The 23,039-nt window shown below is 43.7% G+C and overlaps 1 protein-coding gene across 1 annotated transcript in view; it reads left to right on the plus strand.

Annotated features, from left to right (window-relative positions):
• Positions 1-1,137: 1,137 nt before the first annotated feature.
• LOC120904711 overlaps positions 1,138-23,039 on the plus strand; it is a 108,695-nt gene continuing 86,793 nt past the window's right edge. Inside the window, exon 1 of the mRNA XM_040314944.1 lies at positions 1,138-1,290. The gene's annotated coding sequence lies outside the window, so the exon portion shown is untranslated. The remainder of the gene's footprint in view (positions 1,291-23,039) is intronic.

Here is a 23,039-nt window from a genome sequence, read left to right on the forward strand (position 1 = left end):
ATTTTTTGCATTAACGATTGGTTGCAATTGCTGAGAAATGCAAGCATAGTTATCCTGAGAACCCAAATAGCCAATTTGCTTAAGCAGCTAATTTTGGCATGCTAAAGTTCGCTGCTTGAATTCACCTTTTGCAGTAGATAAACAGCATCAAAGTTCCAGGTGGGTCTACAACACATTTTTTTGTTTTCTTTATGTGCATGTTTTTTTGTGAACAATAAATGTTCATAACTTTCACAGAATTGTAAATAATTTACAGTTAACTCAAAATCACTTCACTTATTATTACTACTTTAAATAACTAATCTAACTGGAACACAAACCACGAGACGGCGTCTGTCTTTGACACTTTGACAAGAGCCACTTTTTTATCGATATTAAAAAGCTATAAAGTTCCACAAAGTTCGGTACACGTTCTTTACAAGCCTTCAAGTTATATCATGAACCCTACACATAGTGCTAATCAGCCGCAAAGTTCCAAAGAGTACCATAGTTCGGCAAAGTACTGCTTCATCTCTTAATCATCCACAAAGTACGACATCGGAACGACTTTTCGTTAAATAGCATAAATTAGCTATAGAGTTCGGGCTGGCCATTTGGGAAATCAAACAAAAACTCACACCATTATGTATTTATTACCATCATTTTGCAATTCAGTTCATTTCTCAGTCGGAATAGAGACAGAAAACAACTTCAAAATCATTTTCAACTGATTTTAAACACGTAGAGCTGCATAATAGCTGCTTAAGAGCTACAGTTCCACTCTTAAGCAGCGTAAATGATGCGGTTGTTTCGAAACATTACTTATCTGCGTTTTTTTACATGCATTAGGCACACTATTACCAAACACTACTAGGGAAGTACAAATGACGCAGATTATGAGTTAAATTATTAAAAATAAATAAAAATTCAATTGTTTTCTTTCCTTTCTGCCACCAAAAAATAACACCAACGCTCATTCCTACCCCTTGACAGCGAGCACAAACGTCACCGGCGGCATTTGGCGCGTGACAGCTGCCATCGACGTCAATGCGAACAGTGAGCGAAGCCGCTACCCCATTTCGTCCAAAGCGCACACTGAGCAGGCTTCAGTTCGTGGTCAAAACAGCACCTTGTTTACCATTTCCAACGTGAGAAAAAGTCAAAAACGTTCATTATTTTGTCCAGCACGGACGTCGTCGTTGTCGTCGTCGGGTCGCGTGAAGTTCTGATGTTTTGTTTTCAGTTTTAAACGCTAAACCATACAAACTTGAGTGTTTTCGCAATTGAAAGGAGATAAAAAACGTCTAGAAAGTACGTAAGTGTTGGTGGGGAGAGAATTTAATTTACTTTTCTGTGCAGTTTTTGTTCTTTTGATTATGTGTGTATGTGTGCTTGCGTTCGTGTTCTTTCTCGGATTCTTTCCCTCATAGAGAAAGGGGAGGAAAGGTGCTGCTGTAGAAAAACCCTTTTTCGCGGTGCTTGATGCAGGGAGTGAAATGTGAATCGTGTGCTTTGTGGCTGAGGGTTCAAGATGTTCCTTTTCTCAACAAAGTGGTAGAATCCCATCCTCCCGGTCGCTTGGTGCAGCAATGCGTCTTTCGCACCAGAATTATTCAACCAAACAGGCGAATTTTCAACACACAATCACGCGAAGGTGCTTACAGTGTGCAGAAATTCCCAGAAAAGAAAAGCTGGTAGGGAAAGCAGCAGCTTTTCCATTTCCATTCGCAATCAAACACGGAAACGGAGACGCGCAAGTGTAGAAAAGGCGCACCAGAGAAGGAAGTGGTTAGGAAGGACAGGAGGGCAGTGCGTCAGGGGGGGGGGGGACTGCAGCAGAGTCTTTCGGTTGTTCGGGGTTGATTTGCCCTGATAACATTGTTCTTCCCCTGGGTTTAGGTGTGTGATTGTGTGAAACATTGCCGCCACTATCGAAATAAAAAATAAAGGTGCGTGTTCCCGTGTGCTTCTGTGTGTGTGTGTGCGGTTTAAGCTTGCGAAGAAGAAGCGTCATTGTGCGGTAGGAAAAAAGGGCTGTTCGAAAAAGGAAAAAAATAAAACCTCCCAAAAGCTAACAAATACAAACGCGCTCCAAGAAGCCAAGCAACGGAATGTGTGACCGTAGTGTGTGGGTAATTTCAATTCAATTTGTGAGTCGGCTAATGCTTTTCTAAGGTTACTGCGAGCTACATGAAAAGCTGTGTGTTGCTTGTCTGCATGTTTGTGTGCGTGTAAGTGTGTGTATGTGTGCTACGATTTGAAAGAAAAGGAGCAAAAAGGATAACAACCGAAACGACGGCGGAGTACCTTTAATTACTGTGTGCGTCCAGGTCAAAGACAAGGGAACGATTCGTCTCGTGTGTTTTCAACGCAGACAACAATGGCAAATGGTCCAACAAAAAGCCTCACAGGTAAGAAGTAGTGAATAGTGAATTGAACGTACCTTAAGAAGGTTTATTCTTTCATTCTCTATATTTGTATGTGTGTGTGTGTGTTGAACAACAACCTGCCTGTTTTTGGAGCAATGTATGCCTCCAGCCACCGTCGCAGGTTGCTATGATTTGTGTCGAGACCCTTTTGTTGAGGGCGTTTTAAATTTCCCAGCGCTCAAGGGCTGTGGAAATTGAAATTGAGCTGGAATAGAAATTGAATATATGCAAGGCTTTATGTTCCAATTTTTAGAAGTTCTTGTATATTGTATATTTTGACATTTTGTCTGTGTTGTGAGCGTAAAATGACACTACACATCCTATTAACCCTATTATCTCACTCGCTGAAAAGCACTTTGGATAGCTTAAAATAATTAAAAATAAATAAAGAACATTCTTCTAATAAGCTTCATCTTATCCTGTTAAGATGATGATACCCCGATACCGGTTCCCTGTTCAATTGGCACCCCAGGCAACCCATCCCAGGCGTTGCCGTTTGAATTTTAACCGTTTTTTGCGTTTTGATATTGTGCGACCCGCTTCACGAACCGTTTGCTGTTTTCGATTACGGAATACGGCTTTTCTTAATATGCCTTCAACATCATTCTAGAGCCTGCTTCCTCTTCCACCACATCTGGATGTGCCAGCCGGATGATCACTATCGGGAATGATGTTTGAGAACAGGTTAATGCTGCCCCAGCAGAACCAGTTATTCCAGTTGACCGGTGCCAGAGCCTCCTTCCCGAGACACACACACACACAGACACACACACCTCCCCACCAATGATCTGCGAACGGATGTGAATGTATTATTTAAATGTGGCTTTTAAATGTGTTGTTTAGAGAATGGCTCCCCTGGCGGCAAACTCCCGGGCAAACAGCTGCAGTAAACTTTTGCGAGAAGGTTTATTGGTTTATAAATTGAGAATTTGGTTGAAATCCCAACCGGGGCCAGACAGGCAGGGCAAAGCGTACAAACCGCAATATGACGTTGTTCTTACTTTTAGGGTAGCTGTTGTTATAGCGTGTGATCACAAAAGTGACCGAGAGCGACTGGAAGGCCAGCAAACTAGTAGGCTTTACCTTATCAGCTTCCTACGGACATCCAGCATAACCACCAGCTCGCGATAATGGTGCGACAACGGTTACAGAACCCCCCAACGCTTTGCGAAAGTGAAAACGCATTTTGGTGCTGTATAGGTTTGCCCGCTTCTCTGTGTGTGTGTGAGTATGCTTTCCAGTGGCGTTGTCATGCGTTTTTATGGTCCCCCAGCATTTGATAAGATCACTGGAAAGAAGGGGGGATTTGGTGGTTTTGAAGTAGTTGTCCAAAGGCACGACCCGCTGGATAATCTCTCGCCTTTCGCCTTGCTGGAGTAAAATGATAAGAAAGGCTGTCCCGCAGCGTAACAACAATTATTGAAGCCCTCAAATTGCAGAGTTTTTTTTTTGCTCTCTTCCCTAAAGCACCAAGTTGGATGACATTCAGACGGTGAAAGTGTCTCTCCGTTTGCCGAGAAATTGTCCAAGTGAGATTTTATTGCTGCGCGCGCGTAAATCTGGAAACGAGTTTTTGATTGGATGTAATTATACAACGTTGTTATCTTTGGCTCGTTGAGATTTAAGACCTTTTTTTGATTAAATGGGTAAAATAATTCTTCGTTTCAACATTTACAGAAAAGAAATTTCTTACTGATCCTTGAAGTACGTTGAAACAGAAAGGCAAAACATTGGAAATACACAAATCTGTCTCTCTGGAATCCTTCAACAAGTAACGGAGCTTTACAACAGAAGAGAAAGACTCTTAATGATGATAGTAACATACGGTGCATGTTGCAAAAGCACTCCCTCCGATGCATTGTGCGTGCCAACAGGAAACATGACAGAAGTCATTACTCTTCGGCTGTTGGAACGCGCCGGGTGGAATTTACGCCACAGCCGTATATAGCATGGGGACAACTTTCCACAGAAGGCTGCTTGGCTGTGCTGGACCAACGGTTTAAGATCGTTGTATACATTTCTTTGCACATACGCGCACACCCTTTTACGAGTACGGGCAGATGTCGCTTGGGAGCTCCATAGTCCACAGAAAGAGTCAGTCTGCCGCCAGTCTCTTGTCTGGATGTTTTGTGACTCTTCTGTGGGATGAGCAAAAGACATTGAAGTTAAGGCGACCCATAATTAAGAAACATTTTATTACTGGACTGTTTCAGTGAATGTGAAGACTTTGATATTGGGATTAAGGGGGATGTCTGTCTGCCTTTGTGGCAAGGACGTGAAAAGGAACGTAGCAAAGAATTTTAAGAGCGAGTATATGGGGAGTTAGGCATCAATATTTAGGCATTAGTGTAAGAGCTTTTTCGCCGATTACGCGCAAAGAGCTTTGATTTAATTGAATAAGGTCTTTTGGCAAACTCTTGAACCCAATGAATATTTTTGGAGGATGTTCTTGACTTCTTCAATTTCCAACATTTTAAGCACCACGGGAAAGGTCTTACATTTCTTACCGATTAGAGATGTCTCTGTTGAACCTCTTGCACTAATTACATTCTCTCATTAGCTTCTACAACCGCTCCTGCTTATCCAATCAAACCGTTTTGGTCGTTTTCGGGTAGAAATATGATGTTGTGGATTTACCAGAGCGTGCTGTTGGGGGAAAAAAACCCCATTTCAGCTCAGGCCCAAGGCTCAGTAGTTAATATTCGGTGCAAATGAAGCTGTCCGCTTATTAGCGCATGAGTGAGTAGAGTAAACAGTTTCGGCTTTTGGCGGTTACGTAACATCCAAAGTGTTTGTGTGTCGGTCCTTAGCAGAGACCGACCCGTGACAAGGTAATGAGATTAGGTGAGCCAAAAATAGACAAAAAATTAGTTTGCCTGATGGTGGTCGGTTAGCTGAGAGCGGTCAGCAGCGGCGGCAACATTTATTAGCTGAGGCCAAACGGTGGATAATCTGTTTATGTTATTTTATGCTACTGCAGGGGTGTAGGTGTTGATTAGCTTCACGTTTTTCATGTTTATGGACATGTTATGTTGTCTGTTACTTTTCTGGAATAACATCTACACAATTTGTTACTTTCTTCGCCATGCATGCCACGTTGAAACATGTAGTAGGTAGAATTAATCGAAGAAAGGCGCCCCTACGGGTGTCTTCAAAAACGGTCTTTATCAGTGACAATGCGTCACTAATGAGCAAACCTCCTTCAACCACAGCTGCGCTTGGCTGTCCCTGACTCATCAGTGTCAATGTCGGGTTAGCTGAACTGATAGAAGGTGAGCAAGAAGTCGAGGTTTAAACTGCAAACCTTGCGGAAAAGCGTAACTTGAAATAGAAATAAAATTATCAACCTTTGTCTCCTCTGTCCCCAACATATTACGCATCTCAAATCTTACAGTTGCGTAATAACCTTACACTTCGATTGCATTATAGCCGATAGAGGAGGCGCAAGTGCATTTTGCAATCTGAACGTAGCCTTCTCCACGAAGCCACGCTCGAAACTGTTCTTCCTCCTTCCTTGGCCGTTTGATTCGTTTGACGGTCGAAATGCAGCAGAGCTTGAAGCGTCGGTTCAGTGAAAGGTCAACGAAATCAACGTCACTTCTTGATACCCGACAGCACACAACTCGCACACTTTTACGGTCTATCGGCCTGATAATGATGCTGCTGCTGCTGCTGCTGCTGCCGCTTGCACCGTAAGAACGGGCGAATGATGATGAGCAGCTAGATAGTGTTAGAAGAGGAAGGTTTCTTTCTCGTTTTAGCTCTTTTATTCTTACACATTTGTGGGAGAAAGCCGACAGAATCTAAGCTAAATTTTTCCATCTTGTGTTGTTGTGGTTCCGTTGCGTGCGTAATTGTGTATACAGAGTGTTTGTACATTCTTCCAGTCGGAAAAGAGTGTTGGTGATAAGAGAAGGCACGTTTGAAGCTTTTAAGTGTTGGCTGTTGTGGTTGGGGTTTTAGCAACGTCAGTTATAGTTGTAACGTCATTATTCACTGTAGAAAAAAACGTTTCGGAGAAATTTTAAAGTTTAATATTTAGGTATTCTTTTGACTGAAAGAATTTCTATGTTTTAATGATGTCTTACTCATGGGTTTTCACTCTTTGAAAAAGCCTTTTCTGCTTATTACACAATTGGTTCGAAACCGGGTTCGATCCCGGGACATTTTGTGTGTAAATACTAGAACTTACCTCGACCCTATGAAACCAATGTGGAATAGCTAAGTTAAATGCGGTATAAGTGATGTTTCCTTATCTGATATTTGTACTTTCTCATACATACTACTCATTGACGCTTTATAAAGAATTATCTAGCTGGCTCTCTTTATTATACAGCATTAATAAACTTCTACCACACGATCGTTGCAATAAATATCACCAAAAGTTAATTTACCTCAGCGACAACTTGGGCACAGAAATGGGAACACACGTAACTTTCTAACGGTTCTACCCAATTGCTGGGCGAGCCTTGTAACAAATCTCCATTAAATAATTCCATTCTACTTGAGAGTTGGCAGCTTTTGGCACTGATCCAAACCGAACGAACGCGGTGTCTTGGTCACACGGGTGGATACTTCGACTTTGAAATTACACGAAGAAAATAAGTTTGGTGGTGGTGAGTTTTTGGTTTTCTTTATGCAGTACATATGGCGTATACCACGTTGCCTCTCACACACACACACACACACCACTGCAGGAACATTCTTACCACCTGAGTCTCAGCTGTTCGTTCTCGTTGTCAGCAGCAAGGGGAGACAGGTTTGTGGAACCGGGTATGATATCCCCTGCTAAGGAATATATACATAAATTGTCATTAAAACTTCATTTCGCCATTAATGGCCCCGGGATAGCCATCCGGTGTGACAGACTTTGGCACACGCTCTGATGCAGTGGCGTATTTGGTGGATAGTTTAATCGAGCCCACGATGCACGATTGCGGCAAGGTGCGCTTACTGATTGGTTATTGATTGGCTGTATCGGGGAAGGATATAGCGGGAAAGTGATTGCAAGTTATAAGCTGTTCCGACGCCAACGCCGGGAGCGCACGATTGGGGAGGCTAGAGAGAAAATACACGATTATCATTTTTCATCGTTACCCATCTACTACAATCGCATAAATGGATGAAGAAAAAGTTTTATCAGTTGCCTCGTAAAGGGTTGCTACTCCGTTCCGGTTGTCACCGAGAGCTGCTCCCTCGGGACGCCATGCACATGCACACTCTGCCTGTCTACTTTTCACCGTAAAAGGGCTAAACTTTTACGCCCATAAACGGCCAGCAACTGGACATCATACAACGGCATAAACGACACTAAAAAGCGGCAAGTAAAACATGTTCAAAATTGTAAAAAAACACTCAACAACACTTTCATTGGTTTGACTGTTTTGTGGTCTCGTGTGTGGTTGCTCCCAATGAGTAAGTTGTTTGTGGGAGTTTTTCTGCTTTTTTTGGACATGTATGGGCGTATTTTTCTTTATGTTTATTACTCTCACAAATGGTCCCCATAAGCGTCATTACGTGTTAAAACGGAGAACAACTTGTGGAGCAGTGTAATGAAGAAGGTACAGATGCCCGGTGCCTCTGTAGGAAAGATGATAAGAGCAGGACGGCTGTGGTTGACTCAAGCTGTACGGTTAATTGGTAAACAGCACGTGTGAATTATCGGCAGATAAGTAGAGAGCGTCTATTGAACTACTACGTCTTGATCTGAAAATTGAAATTTGTTGATTGTGTGATACGGCTCTTCAAACACTCGATAAAACCAGTAAACGTAAGATAAGTAAAGGAGAATTTCATACTAACTCCAATAAAATTCTTTGCAAACTCAGTGACCGCACAGACTGCCCCAGGGTGAATTAATCATCGTCATAAAGGAAAACCACACCACACCACTGTGTGATGGGTGATGAGTAATCGCGGAATTCTTTCTATACCCTCGCAGGTTATGGACCTCTTTCTCTCTATGGCGGGCTACAACCAGCGAACCGCAAACGGAACTCACACGGAAACTGTTCCTTTATTTCCATGGCTCATTCCACGAGGAATAATAAGCTCTTGTGCTCTTGTTTCGTGCTCTTTGTGCGGAGTTCTTTTTTCTTTTAAGTGTGCCGTTGTGCTAGAAGTTAAGCTTGCACTCTTAGTAATGGTTAAAACCGACCGCGACTAAAACCATGGCAAACAGAAAGTGGTGTCTATCCAACTTCGCTGCTGCTTTGGCGAGTTTTATTTCTTTATGTTCTTCCAGAAGAGGCTGTCAGTGGTTAGGTTTGTAATTTAAGATCAATTAAATAGCAATAAATCGAACATGATTTTCGAGACTAGAACCTAGGGTCTGCATGTTCTTGAAGCAGTGCATTTGCCGTCTCTGCTACGAGACATGTCCAAGTCAATGTGTTTTAATACTGTCTTTATTCTCCTTCACGTCGCTATCGGTCAATCATACAACAAGTCAGGTCAAGTATTGAAGATAGCAGCCGAGTCCTTTCGCGCGCGCGTGTGTCATATGTGGTAGATAAGAAAGTATTTTGCTCTTCAAAAATATTGAATCTAGCTTCTAGGTCACGACCATGCTGTAACAAGAGCCTGCGACCGATACTACACGTCCAATGTTCCACCTAATTATAGCATGCTGGTAGCAAATGTAGAGCGGAACTGGGGAAATGTGAAGGTCATCCTTGCCTGTCCCTTTGCTCCGCGAAGTGTATTGATTGAAGTGGGAAAGCTTTTCCTTGTACGCTTTTTTAGGGCTTATGGTGGACCCATTATTTTTTCTAAAAGATTCTGCTTCTATGGTGATGTCCACACACGCCACTGCACATTGCTAAGGGGATAACTAAGAGGATTAATTTTTTGTTCTCTTACATCGTAGATAGACTTCGTGTGTGGTAGTTTTTTTTTACATATTCTCAGAAAAAACCATCACCACTATATCGCACCTTGAAGCTGTTGTGCTTAAGAGTGCAAAAAAGAAACGGAACTCCAGGGGTGTTCGATTAGCCCTACACTGACTGACGTGTGTTGTACGGGCTGCATGCTGGTCGTGTCATCTGCCACGGCAGAAGAAGACCTAATCTAATGTGTTAGTAGGTCAAATGGAGAATGGAGGAGCGAAAGAGTCGGCTTGTTGAGTGTACCGTGATGCTGCCTCCCCTTATAGTAGGGCCTGGTAGAATCTTTTGCCCGGATTTTAACACTTACCGCAAACACTCACTCCCTGCCTTTTTCCACTGTTCCTAAAGGTTTCACGCTTAACGGTCACGGTGACATGACCCAGTTGAAGACATAGGAAGGGAAAGAAACAAAAAAAAAAGTGCACAGTTGCACACATTGCAATGAAGGGAAAAGTGCAAAAACTAAACCCCGCAAGATGGTTTCGGGTTAGGTTGGACCGGTCGGGGGCTCAAGATTTTCCAACCGGCATTGACCCTCCCGATGGAAGGCTATTTTTCGCTCGTAGGCTTACCGGTCGGATTGCCTTGTTCCGCAATACCTCAGCCGGTTCGGAGTACTGAAAGTCTTTAATCTTTTTGAAGCTTGAACAATTTTCCCGGTTCTTCCAGCTGTATACTACCACGAGTGTGTGTGTGTAAAAAAGGCTTATCGTGGGGAGAGTTTGCTTTCTCGGTTGTCTTTCTGAACGGTTCTTTTTTTGTTGTTGCTAAAATGCTGCTTGGCTTTTCCGTTATGGCAAGCCGGTCTGTACGACGCGGTGGAAATTTGTGTGGAGAAAAGTGAGACTCCGTTAGGTGCGATTCGAAAAAAATTCGAGAAGCGATATATGGTATGCAGTTATCGTGTTTGGTTTGTTAAGCATTCAATGCTGTTTTTTCGCGTTTCTTCAAATAGACAGCAATTAGTTGATAATGTGTTGATAATTGAGTTAATTGAATTATAAAAGCCCCGTTTAAATACGTCTTTATCTTTAAAGTAATACTTCACTGGTTGCTGACGCCTTAATACATGACTAATTGTGGTAACACATTGAAGCTGAAATATACAACCATTAAAAACTAAACTGTGTATCCAACTATTTATAATAGACGTCTCCAAATTCTGGGTTCACAAATATCACGTCCTATCACACCCCTCATCTTACACATCACGCTACTATTACATCAAACTTCCATTCCAAAGACACCAAACTTGATTACTTATTTAAGCGGCAAGCTAAGTAACTGATCGTTTCAATAAATTACGACAGCGTTCTATCTCGCTCCCTGGAGAAAAAGGCATACCACACATTGTACGTATCGCTGGGTAGATTGGTAGACACACCTTCCACTAGTCGGTGTCGTCTGGCCCCAGTTGACCCTTAACTACGTTGGTCCGGAATTAAATGGTTTTTCCCTCGGACTCCCTCTTAGCTGGGTCAAATCGATCGAACCATAAGCTCGTCTATGTATCGTGTGCGCCGTTCATCAATATTTATTACATGCTGTCTTCTCATGGCCAGTGGTGACTATCAGTGAGACGCCCCAATACCTAACGTCTAGAAGTTCTTGAGGTTGGAATCACCCATACTCACGAATGCTTTTCAGTAGCGCAGATAAGGCGAGTCGTTTGAATTAGCAGCAAATGTGCATTATTGATGTGGTTTCGAGGGTGGTGAAGACATACCCTTTGAGGATAGGCAATGGAATGATCATATCAACACGCTGCAGTCAATTATGTGTTGCTGTTTTTGTTGGATCTTGGGCCTAGAAGGTAACAAACATTGGCGTATTTATGAAGAAACATATAAATACGTTTGTACTGGTGATGATGAGTGTATGAGTTACAGGGAGTTAATGAGAATATGAGCTAATCGTTAACTCACCCTCTACGAATCATGAAAACTATTGTGAGTGGATTCGGCATGGAAAATGATTTAACTCAGTTTGAATGAGTTACTAGTCCCCAAAAAGGTTGAAAGTTGCATTATATAGCAACTTCTTGATGATTAATTCTCTGTAAAGATGTAATTCACTCACTCATTCTAACTCAGCATGCACATTACTAGTTAGAATACACTCAATCTCTGGTTAGCCTGCTGTTATCGATAAAATGCAATTTTGCAACAAAAAAAAAGAAACAGGGTTTTGTATTTACGCAACTGTTTTGTTGCGTTTTCTACCTTGTGGCATCGTTATTGATTGATTGGATGTGCGTTTTTTGTGTGCGTAATGCAATTGATCAGCAATATTTTTGCTGACCTCCATCGCATACAAACCACCACTTCCGCCGATTATCGTTTAATCCAAATCGGTGCTTTATTATCGAACTTCGAAACGCACATCGTACGACGGTACGGTGTAACGCACCCACACACATGCAAAATCGATTCCCTTAGGGGTTTCTTTTGCCCTGGGTCACTGGCAAAACTGCCAACAAAAACGAAACTCTTCTGCGCTGTATATGACGCGATTGTTTCGAATCGCGAGTTGCGGCGTACCCGCCCGTGTGCTATAGCTTGTGACTGGTGCCGCGTCACGTTGTTGACGTGATTCCGCGGTCGTACGTACGCGCACTGGTCTACCGATAAAAAGCGTAGCAAAAAAAACCCAAACCAAGGAAAGCACTTTAGAGGGGTTTAGTGGGACAGAGAGGCCACGGTGCACGTTGTCACTGTATCGATACGACGACGACAATCGATAGAAAAGACGGCGCTGGTCAATATAGCAGCATCTAATGTGGTGCGTGTCTGTCTCTGCTGGTATTTGTTCGTTCCGTTTTTATCGCTGTTCGATGGGAATGAGTGTTGTCCGTGGTACTGCGGACGCGTCTGCGTTTGGAAAGTGCCTCATGCGCGCTCAAACAAAAACCGTTCATCCGCTTCACCGATAACGCGATGCGCGCGGTTTGATGTTTTGGTACGTGCAAAAACGTCAACCCCCCTCTTGTCGAGTGGTCGGGTTGATGACGGCTGCTAGAAGAGGGTGTTGATTCTTACGAACTTACGAACTCCACAGTGCAATGTGTATGTTTGATCTTGTAATAGCGGATATTGATTTCGTGGTAGCCAGAAATGGATTGAGTTTGGAGTGATTTTATTAAGGCTGTATAATGCTCACTGGTTTGACGCAATCGATGATTCGTGTGAAATGTCATTTTAATATTTTTTTTTTATTTTTTTCGTTACAGGTAAATTAAATCATTCCCGTGCGTCAGTGTCCAGTGAGCGTGAAAGACTCGTCAGACTCCCGGAAAATCGTTCCTGTTGATTAATTATCATAAAAAATAATACAAAAATCACTAAAAATTTGCCGATAGAGGGCGCCATAGAAAGGTGAGCGATGATTCGTTTGTTCGAGTTATATTGTCAAGATGATCGAGTGAGAACGGTGTATATATGGGTAACTGTGAGTACGTTTAATGAATCTGAATGAATCTTCGAAGTGATTCAATGACTCTGAATCTTAAAGTTTAAGATTAATTTTGAGAATCTTTATAGTCTTTCGAGGGTTGATTCGAATCACTCAAGATTCATAGTAACGAATCATTACCGAAGACTATTAAAGCATAGGCCAGGATTGGGAGCAATAGTTCGTATACCCAATATGTTCTACTCTTTTCTGAACTGAATCATCATCCTTTCATTGCAAGACATGCAACATGGCACTGACAGGCATAATTGTAGGCGCTAGCACATTCCACCGCCTATTCCAATTTGACATTACCCTCCTTGGTTTTTGCTTTCTTCGCTGACAATTGTCACGATGCGTTCTCAACATCAGTCATCAGCGTCTAAAGAACGGGCCCACAGAGCCGACCCCTGTCCCAAATCGGTGACACCTTCTCAGTCTCAGTGTTCTCAGTCCGCCCGTTTGATTGGTCCACTGGGAAAGGAGTGTGGTAAGAAAAACAGTGAGTGTGCCGTACAATTACCGTCAGCCCACGGCGCGCTCCATTCCCAAGCCTCCTCCCTTCCAATCAAACTTGCCGTGAAACTTGTCAGACACGGCTGATCCAATTGCAACTGCGTCGACAGTTCGCTTGACAAATCACCGTTCTGACCTTCCAGTTTTGTGTAGCGTGTAGAGTGTAGAATGTAAAAAAAAACAACATGCTCAAGCTATGCTGAAGTTTGATGGCAGTTTTTCATCACCAACCACAGTCTTGGGCGACACGAGACTTGTCTTGTTAGGACGTCGCGCCGCACGAAAGCTTAATGTCCACACTGGATCCGTCCCAGAGCATAGTCTCGCCGGTGTCGGTGGCGTCGGCAAACATGAAAGGAACGCGCTGAAAAAGGGAAAACTTTTGCAAAGCACCAAAGTTTTGTGCACTTGTGTACCTTAATTTGTAATCTCCATGGACACTGTGAAGTGACCGTCGCGTGTGCCCTACGTCCTAGGTGTAATGTTTGATTGCGTTTCTCGGCATCGGGGTACAAATTGATGAAGCATAATTATGTATCTACAGCCGACCCACAGATTTTTACCACAAATCGTCCGGTACAGTGATTGCAGTGTGAGTCTGTGTGTGTGTGTGTGTGTGTGTGTGTGTGTGTAGCGTAGGGCTCGGTTTTATAGAGCTCTAGGGGCTGAGTGACAGGGCAGGATTAACCTTCCATCAATCAGCTGTTCCTTGGACGGCATTCAATTAGCGGTGGCAGCGCTGGAATTGGAGCAACATCGAGGGAAAATGTGCTTCGGTTGGGTCGAGCAACGATCGAAGGACGGCGGAAGAATGCAAGCATCTGTCGAGGCCCTGTCCTGTCGTCACGCAAATTGCTCACAAGTACATGGTATGGAAGGTATGGATAAATTCTTCGGGACATGTAATCCTAATGTGTGGAGTTGTTGAAAACAAAATTGTTTTTGGGGAATGGTTTGTCCGTTGGAATCGTTTAAAAATACCTGAGCTGGTTCTAAGGTCATCTAGGAGTTTTGTTTTATATTATTGCTTTAGGTATTTAGGTCTAAAAGATATCTAGGACATTATAACTCAATGCTTCTATGTAACTTCTGTTTATCAGGCGCATTATATTCTTGCATAGAATCATCTCGACGTTGAAGTGATGATCTTTTATATGCGAAAGTTAACTTTGGAGTTCATTTTCTCGTCTGGCATCAACATCAAACTCAAAGAACTATTTTTACCATGATGTTCCTTATCTGCGAAATGTGGTATACAACATATCAACACGAATCATCTCTGGCTGTCCTAACATGTTAAACATGCCTCAGTTTAATCATCGCTCCATTGAATCGCTCACTCATCAATCATACGGCATGTTGAACAAAGCACAAAAATTCTATCCACATTTCATCCAGTTTCGCTGAACTCATGATCAGAATGAGAAATGATTCGGCTTGTCGAAATCATTCCGGCCGTTGTCGGCGAACCTCTTTTTTCGTGTGCTCAGTTGACTCTTTCCTCAGCCGATTCATCTACAACGACACATCGCAGCAGGCATACCGCTACCGTGTATTGTGTTCTTGGTGGGGCACGTCATTAGCAAACCTAATGAGTGAAAGTAATGCCATTTGTCATCGGGCATGTTGTACACATACACACAGTAGCGGAGCACAATCTTCATAAAAGGGTATATTTGTGTGCTCCAGTGTTTACAACTTGCAATAGACAGAGAGAGAGAGTGCAGTGTGGTGTTGGTGATGGCGCAGCTGATGTGTTCATTGTTGCCATCTAATGCTATTGTTTATTGTCGTCATGCTGGTGCTGTTGTGCGGTACAGATCCGGTGGCTCACCGTCAATATTGTTTGCCTCGCAGACAATGTGCTCCACTGACACATACACATGTACCCAAACACACGTGGACATACATTTGATAGTCAACGATCATCGAATCGCGCCCAGCAGCATAGCGATTTCCGTTCCAAGTGGGTGATGATGAGGCGTTAATAGAAGCGCGCGGTGGCTCAGTTACGGTACGTTTGAGGAATTATGCGTCAAACCGGCGGCATGCTCGTGGCTCGTCGAATATCTTCTCCGGTTGGTTGCCAATCGTGGGAAAACTGAGCGCATGATGCGACTTGGCAAAGATGGCGATGCTGTGCTGTGTTCGGTGGTGTTGTTCGGTTCCAACAGCTCCCACGTGGGCAATCGAATAAAAGCCGGTGCTGCTGTAATGCCGGCTTAAGCTTTTAGCCTAACTTTAGCTCGAGTACATTAAAGGGCCAAAGAAGCACTATGTGGCAAGAGTTTAGGGACTAGAGTAACTGTGATTTTTTTTCAAATTTAATGAATCTTTGCCATCCTAAGCACTGGTTTTGATTCAATCGCACAGAATTATGCTAGTAGTTGCACCCTTTTTTGAACCATTGAAATTATAAAAAGCTTTTGTTGAAGGTTCTTTTTCATGGAAGTGGTGGACAGTATCAAGAGCAGCATAAATATGTATTTAACCATCAAAGCAAACCTGCGCGGCATTGAAAAGAAAACTTCCGAAACCACGAAATGAACCCAAAATTAACCATTTGTCACTAATGACAGGCCGGAAGGGAAATGCTGCCAGCCACTCGTCACGATGTCCGCTTGTCTTGAGAGGGCAAAAAGCACCGTTTTTTGGGGGGTGTAGCTTTAGAATGGAGTACCTTTACCGTTAAGGTGGTGTATACAGAAGGAAGATCCATCGCCAGCAGTTCTTCACAAGGAGAACAGATTGCTGGGGCTGACTCAACCATCAACAGCCGTTTTTCCACGAGCTTGGAATTTACATCTTGACACGATTTATTACGCGTCGCGCTGCCCTGACTGTTGCTCCGCTGTAATGAGCCATGTGTGGTGGTGGAGTCTGTGGAGTACACTAGGTGCAAGTGTCTTTATAATTACCCAGCGGTCGGGTCGGGTGATCTCTACAGCAAATGATGCACTCTCGCACTCGGGTGAAATCATTGAATCATTCTTTCGAGCGAAAGAGAGCTTGCAATTGTTGCAGCTTTACGATGCAATCCGGACGTAACTTTACATTTAATTTCTCAATATGCATACTAAGCTCGCGAGTGGCTTTTGCGCAAACACTGCTCAGGTGCAGCACAATGTTGAGCTCTCGAGAATGTGTGGTGCATGTAAAACAATGCGTTTTGCCGTATGCTGCTCTGGTGAGAGTAATATCATCTCTTACAATTCAGCTCGTCACGAGTGTGTGATCATTACCATAACCCTGTGTGCATGCTCAATGTAAGATATGGATGGCTCGTCGTGCAGCATCATCATTATGCTGCGATGCGGCGCAGGGCTCGCTGTGTGCGTACCTGTCGTTTTATTGCAGCTGTTGAATGGGAAAAGTCAACTCACCTGTCCGCCGTGTTTGTGGCATGCGGTAAAAATTCTTCCATTGTTTATTTTCTGATTTTTTATTGCCTAACGGGAGAATTGCTGCAACAATTGAACTAGTAAATTGCTTAATTATTCGAGATGATATTATTTTGCATAATGGGCGCCATCGTTATGTCGATCCAATTCGCTTCAAAATTGATGTATTTACCCTTAGCTTTTCTCCATATACTTAAATCTATGTATTTTTTTGCATCATGTCGCTGGCAAATATGTCAATAATTTATCTATTTTCGAAATACCCAACTTGTGCCCACCTTTTGACATTTTTGCATTCCCGACCCAACAAACGTGTAACGCGACCATTGTTTCTCGTGCTACTGCTTCTCCATCTCTGCATTATACCTTTTGCATTTAAAAATTCTTTTCTGGCATTCGAGTTTTTTGCTTGCTTGCTTGCTCGCTGTTGGTCGGTTGCTTGCTACCGAACCGACTGAACTAGAGCGCTCAGCCGGCGGTGGTGAACTTGCTCAACCGAGGCGCAGAGAGCAGTTCACAATATCTCTGCTCCTGTATACCCCCATCGGGGGTAGGTGACCTTCTTGGCCCGGGCCGCGTGGAGATTGGTTACGTGGCGCACTTTCCGCACCGTTGTCGGTCCGAAAAGGCGAACAAATTCTTGAAATATTTCCCATGGTCTCGGGCGTAAAACCTCTCGGGTGGTGGTTCTTGTTCTTTCGGTTTCGGTTTTCGGTGCGGATTTGTGTCGGGGTTTTTTGAGCAAATCACAGAGGCACACAGAAAGATGGAATGGATTTACCTGGTAAATGTGGTTGTTAGCTTTTTGCACCGGTTGCTGCCGCTTCTGATCTGGCTGATTTCTGCGCTCTTCGATTTGCGCGTTGCGCAATGTTGTTTGCAAGCCGGTGGTTAGTGTATCGAATGGAATTCTGGTGTTTCTTTCGAACCTTGTCCGGATACTTTTTTTATTGGATATCTGTTATGAAAGAATGTGAATCTGTCGGTAGACAGTTGCGTGTTTAAGAAACACAGGACAACAGTATTGAATGTTGATTGGGTTAAGAAGGAAAACATAAAACTATTAATAGGAATTATAAAGCCTTTCTGATTCGCTATCTGCCAGACGTTTGTGACGGCTCAAGAAATGTGGTAATTGGTAGCAATAGCTGGTGGTCGGAACATCTGGGCTATAGCTGGGCTAGACCGGACGTTCCGTTCAACGACAATTATTGCTCATTATAGGCTTATTTCCGTGCATTACCTTGCCTATACGGTGCATACAGTGACAGAAATTGCTATAAACGGACATGTATCTCGAAATCAGATGTCAGTTGGCTCAAACGTCAAAATTTTGGCACCAATTATTTGCTAATAAGGTTCCTGAACAAGTCGGGCGAAATTTTCATTATAGGGGGCCTTCACCATTCTAGTTAGTTTTTTGTATGGAGTTTGACAGTTGGAGGCTGAAATCATGTAAACACTCCATACAAAATCACACAAAAAACTAGCCTGCAATTTTCAGTCTAGATTATTCTAGCCTCAAAGCTAGAATTAGATTCGAGTACCTGCTCGAAAACACGGTGTTGTTTACATTTATTCCAAGGTGCATTAAAGAGATCACGTGGTGGAATCTAGAATCAAAGTGTATGTAGTCCAGGTGGTCTCATAGCATTTTTTTATAACCAATTTTGAACATCAATTTTTGACAGAACGAGGGAAAACTTTTGCTCCAACGAGCTTTCTGGAGGCTTGACGAATACTCAAAACACTCTTAAAATCTTCATTCAGAACCAGAAGCGATAAAAATCAACCTTCTTGGGATAAGCCCAACCTTGGGATAAGCCCACCTGTATATTATACTTACTTAGGTAGCTGCTCGAAAACTGCTATACAATGCAAACAGCTGACAGGCTGAAATTTCAGCCTACGAACTTAAAACGGAAAGGGCCCCATAATTAGTTTTTTGATAGTACATCAAAATCGACCAAAGATTTGGATTTGGAGAAAAATTAAGCTGCACTTTTAACAATTTCCTGCACTGTATCCGCCTTTCAAAAGGTAGAATAACTCAAAAGTGTCGATATTACAAATGTGGAATTTATACCTTTCTTCAATCTGATTTGTTTGTCCAAGTTGTAACACCTTCACGCAGCAGTTTTGCATCATCGAAACGAAGCGTCCGAGCGACCGAGTCCTAATTTGACGAACCAGTGACGAAACGCACACCTTCATCAAACGGCAAGCAAAACGCCCCAAGAACGGCCACGGCAGTAACTGCCTGCCCCGGATCGCTGAGGGCTGTGTACCGCGCATATAAATTAAGATAAATTATCTAATTAACCACTCACTGCACGGCGGCGGCGGCTGCTTGCTTGGTGTGCTGGTGTTAGTTTGTGCCGCTGTGTTAATCCGCGGCCGCGAAGATGACGCTACTCTTGCTTGCACCGTCGTCTGCATCCGCGTTAAAATTGGCTGCGCAGTGAAACAGGAAGCCAAGAGTCGTTGGAATGGGCATCAGCAGCTCCCCGGGGGAATTTCACACACCCGATTCCGTCTGCCAGCGGTAGTGCACACGATGCACTCGGATGGGGGGATTGTGGTTGGTGCATCGGCGGCGCGCGATGGTGTGATAATGAACGATTACCCGCTGGATTGAGTTTAATTTGTTTCGCGCGACCATTTTCACGCGCGCTTGCACCTCTCACCAGACGAAAGTGACGAAAGCGCGAGGCGTCGGATTTACTACAATTGCATGATCTGTAGGTTGCTCTGTGTGTATTGGAAGCATGCAACTACTACTGCTAATGAGACGCACATACACGTCTCGGGTAACGTCTCCATAGGCTCAGTGCACAGTTTAAATAAGATCTCTTTGCCCGTTCGCGATCTGTGTCTGTTTGGCGCACAGGCTGTGGAGTATTATTCAAGCGCCAAAACGCAACGCGCTTACCGGCAGACAATCCTCACGGAGTGATGAAGTTTCCCCCCCGGCTCTGGCTGATTTGTGGAGGAAATTGGTGTCTGCGAGGGCACGTTAATCTCGGTGTTAGTTATGTTGTCTCTCGTAGTTTCGGTGGTAATCCCTGGGCAAACATAACAGAGTGTGTTTCAACACTGGCCTGCTGGGAAACGATGATGCTGTCGACGTTACTGGTCGAAGGGCTTTACGTTCTGGCCAATTATTTTAGTGCCAATTTGTGGCTGGAGCAGGTGCGTGTTGGGTAACTTCGAGTACTTGATCTCAATAAGAAATAAGCTATATCATTTGCTTGTGATTCTCCACAATGCAAATGTTTTAATGATGAAAAACTTCTGTACAAGTCGTAAAAATCAAATAAAAAGAAGATAATCCTTATCTTACAAGAGAACAATCTCATAATAAGACGTGATTGTTTCCAACGGTTCAAGAACCGTGACAACAACATCGAAACAACAGCCATAAAATTAAATACCAGCTCGTTTTCTCTGCTTGATCCGATCGATCTGATTAGATGTTGGCATTTTCGTCGCTGTTTTATGACCTCCCTAAAAACAATCAGACTTTGGCCTAATGTTACACCCGCATGTCGTGAATGTCTAAATATCCCCAAAACCCGCACGGGATATCCCCAGAAAAGCGATTGTGTTTCCAAATGTTTATCCTATTTGGTTCGGTTGGATCACAAATTAAATAAAGATTCCAATCGATGTTTGCGTTCGTGTCCGTATCGCTCCCCAGCTTTACACCCTGTGCCCCATTAAGAAACATTCCATCCGATTAGTAGGGAAAATGCCAACCGTACCGTATCGAACCACGTGGAAATTCAAGAGCAATATGCTAGTTTGGATGGGTAAGGAAATTGTGGGACCTAGAAAACTTGAATCATTTTACCGGCTTGAGTCGTACTAGACACACTGCCGGGTTTTCTTCGTTTACCCGTTTATCTGAATCACACAGACGGGAAAGTCCGGAAATAAGAAACTTTTCTCCGACTTCGGTACGCACTGAAGTTTTTTTTCTGCTGCTTGGTCGGTTTGCAAAGCGAACAGTAAGGGGATTGTCTTTGCTCGCAGGCCCATGAAGCAAAGGATGGGTCGGGCCCTTTTTTTGTTTTGTTTTAGTTTCTTTGCTGCATCCCACGTGTTGGCAGCTTCTTCCGTATTGCTCAGCACATTACGAGCTGAGATGTTGCACCGTGCGCACTGCAATCTGTGGAAGTTGATTGCATCCGTTGTCTCCCGGGAAGTGACACGGGAAACCCGGGGGAAAGTTTGATAAGAAGTTAAAATTAAAATAACTGCCCCCGTTTACTTGCTGGTTTGCACAGTCATTCTGGAGTCTTGGCGAAGGAGGCTTAACTTTAACTAGGTTGAAGACGGCTTTAGATTGGATTTTTATGTCCATAATTAGTTCTATCCTTTAGAAAGGGCAAATTAACATCATCCATGAATACTTCTGAGTGGAAAATGCTCTCCAACTAAAGATTCGTCTCTTAAAGCTTCAAGATTTCTCCGTTTTCTACTCAATTTTTGCACCGTTTTGCTGTAATTCTATGCCACCACTTAGCGCCTCCCAATTCCCTCACACCCAGCGCAGTCATTCACCCAAAGTGCACACTCCTACGTGCAATTCATCTTCCCTTGTGTTCCATTTTGCTACAGGTTTTTGCAAAATATGATCCTACCCAATGGAACGCAATGTGGTCCTCTGGATCACCACCTTCACCAACGCCATTTTGTGGCTCTCTTCGGAGTCGTTAAACGTTCACTGGCCGTTGGATGTCTGTCCGAACTCGAGCTGGGCAATATGGATGGTTCGTCTGCCCGGGGGAGTGTGATCCGACAGCCAATATAAAAAGGCTAGCCAGCATCATCTCCCAATGCCATTATCACTTTGGAGAGCAGTGGTGGGTTTTTTTTTTTGTATTTTCCCACAAACATTGAGAACGCGGACGATGGTTGCCGGTTGTTTCACCATATCCTTTTGAATGTTTGATGGTGTAGCAGCAGTAGCAGCTCCAATTTATTGTGTCTGCAAAAGCCTGGACCTCGGGACCATATTTCCTACCTCTACTTTTGTAACAAACCAATTAGATATATTGCACAGATCATATCTTGGAATATTTCACCAGGAACAAGTAGCTCTCCTGTGTACGCGGGGCTCTACAAGGAAACAGCAACCATGCTCGTAAACCTTCGAATTTGAAATTTCCGCTCCATTTTACGAGCAATGAAGAGGAGACGAGCTTGTGCACTTCTATTGCAGCTCTCGTCCGGGTTAGAAGGTGCAGTCAGCATTGTGTGGCCTTCTGTGTCCTTCACCGTGCATAGAGCTCAACAAAAAAAAACGAACCGTAGTGTTACTTGAAATTGAAATAAATCCTTCCGTAACCGTGCGCAGGAAAACCACCCGGGGAGATATTCTGTTGCGCTTTTCCATGTGTGCCGTGCCTTCGTTCACTAACCAGATCAGCAACCCAACCGTATGCTAGTCAGCTCAGCGTTAGCACCGAAAAATCACACAATTTGACATCCTGTGAGGGAGAAAACCCGGTGGTTTGTTACAGGCCTGACGGGGCTCCATAAGTTATTCATTACGCCGTGAGGTTGCTCTTCTCGAAGTCGTCTTCTACTTTGCAGCCTCAAGATCCAGCAACCTGTTGTTGTTGCTGTTGAGCCACCGACCGTCAGAATAGGTGTCTAAGTGTGTGTGTGTGTATGTGATTGTTGCCTTCTTTGTACATCACTGCACCACATGATTGCACCCTTGTTTCCTTCACCAATCTCTGAGCCATGCAACGAAAAGCGGATGAGAAGTTCAGTTACGATTTCCTGAGCACTACCACCACCTCGGAACTCGGTGGCGTACACCTCGGTGGATTCTTTTTTACACACACCACGTGCTGTATGTTGTACACTGGCCGAGAGTCGTTTGTAGCACAGACGTATGCTCGCCTGCCGACTCGTCGACATGGTCCCGCGGCAAATGATTCTAAATTTATCAACCTGCTGCCGCGCGCATACTTCCACCGCAGCAACTGTTTGCGGGAAGAAGGTGTCTCTGTGGTGGCCATCGTTGGGTGGGATGCATTTTATGTTCCACATTTTTTCGCCTTCCCTTTGTTTCGTTTCACGTGCATCGTCTACGTTGACGTCTAGCACGATTCGTTTTTGTCGGACGTGTTTGCATGCGGTGCGAATCTTGGCCGGCCAAACTTTGCAATACTATGACACTACTCTCCGTGTGATCATATGCTCTTTTCATCTGTATTATTGCACCCGGCTATTGTGGAAATTGACCTACATAAACACAACTTTATCTCTCGTGCTCTAGAGTGTAGATCTTCTGCAGTATCCCGATTTGGGATGGTGGCAGAGATTGCGAAATGAATCGTGTGCCTCTTAGTGGAAAT

Source organism: Anopheles arabiensis, chromosome 3, assembly GCF_016920715.1.
Source record: "Anopheles arabiensis isolate DONGOLA chromosome 3, AaraD3, whole genome shotgun sequence".
NCBI classification, from domain to species: Eukaryota; Metazoa; Arthropoda; class Insecta; order Diptera; family Culicidae; genus Anopheles; species Anopheles arabiensis.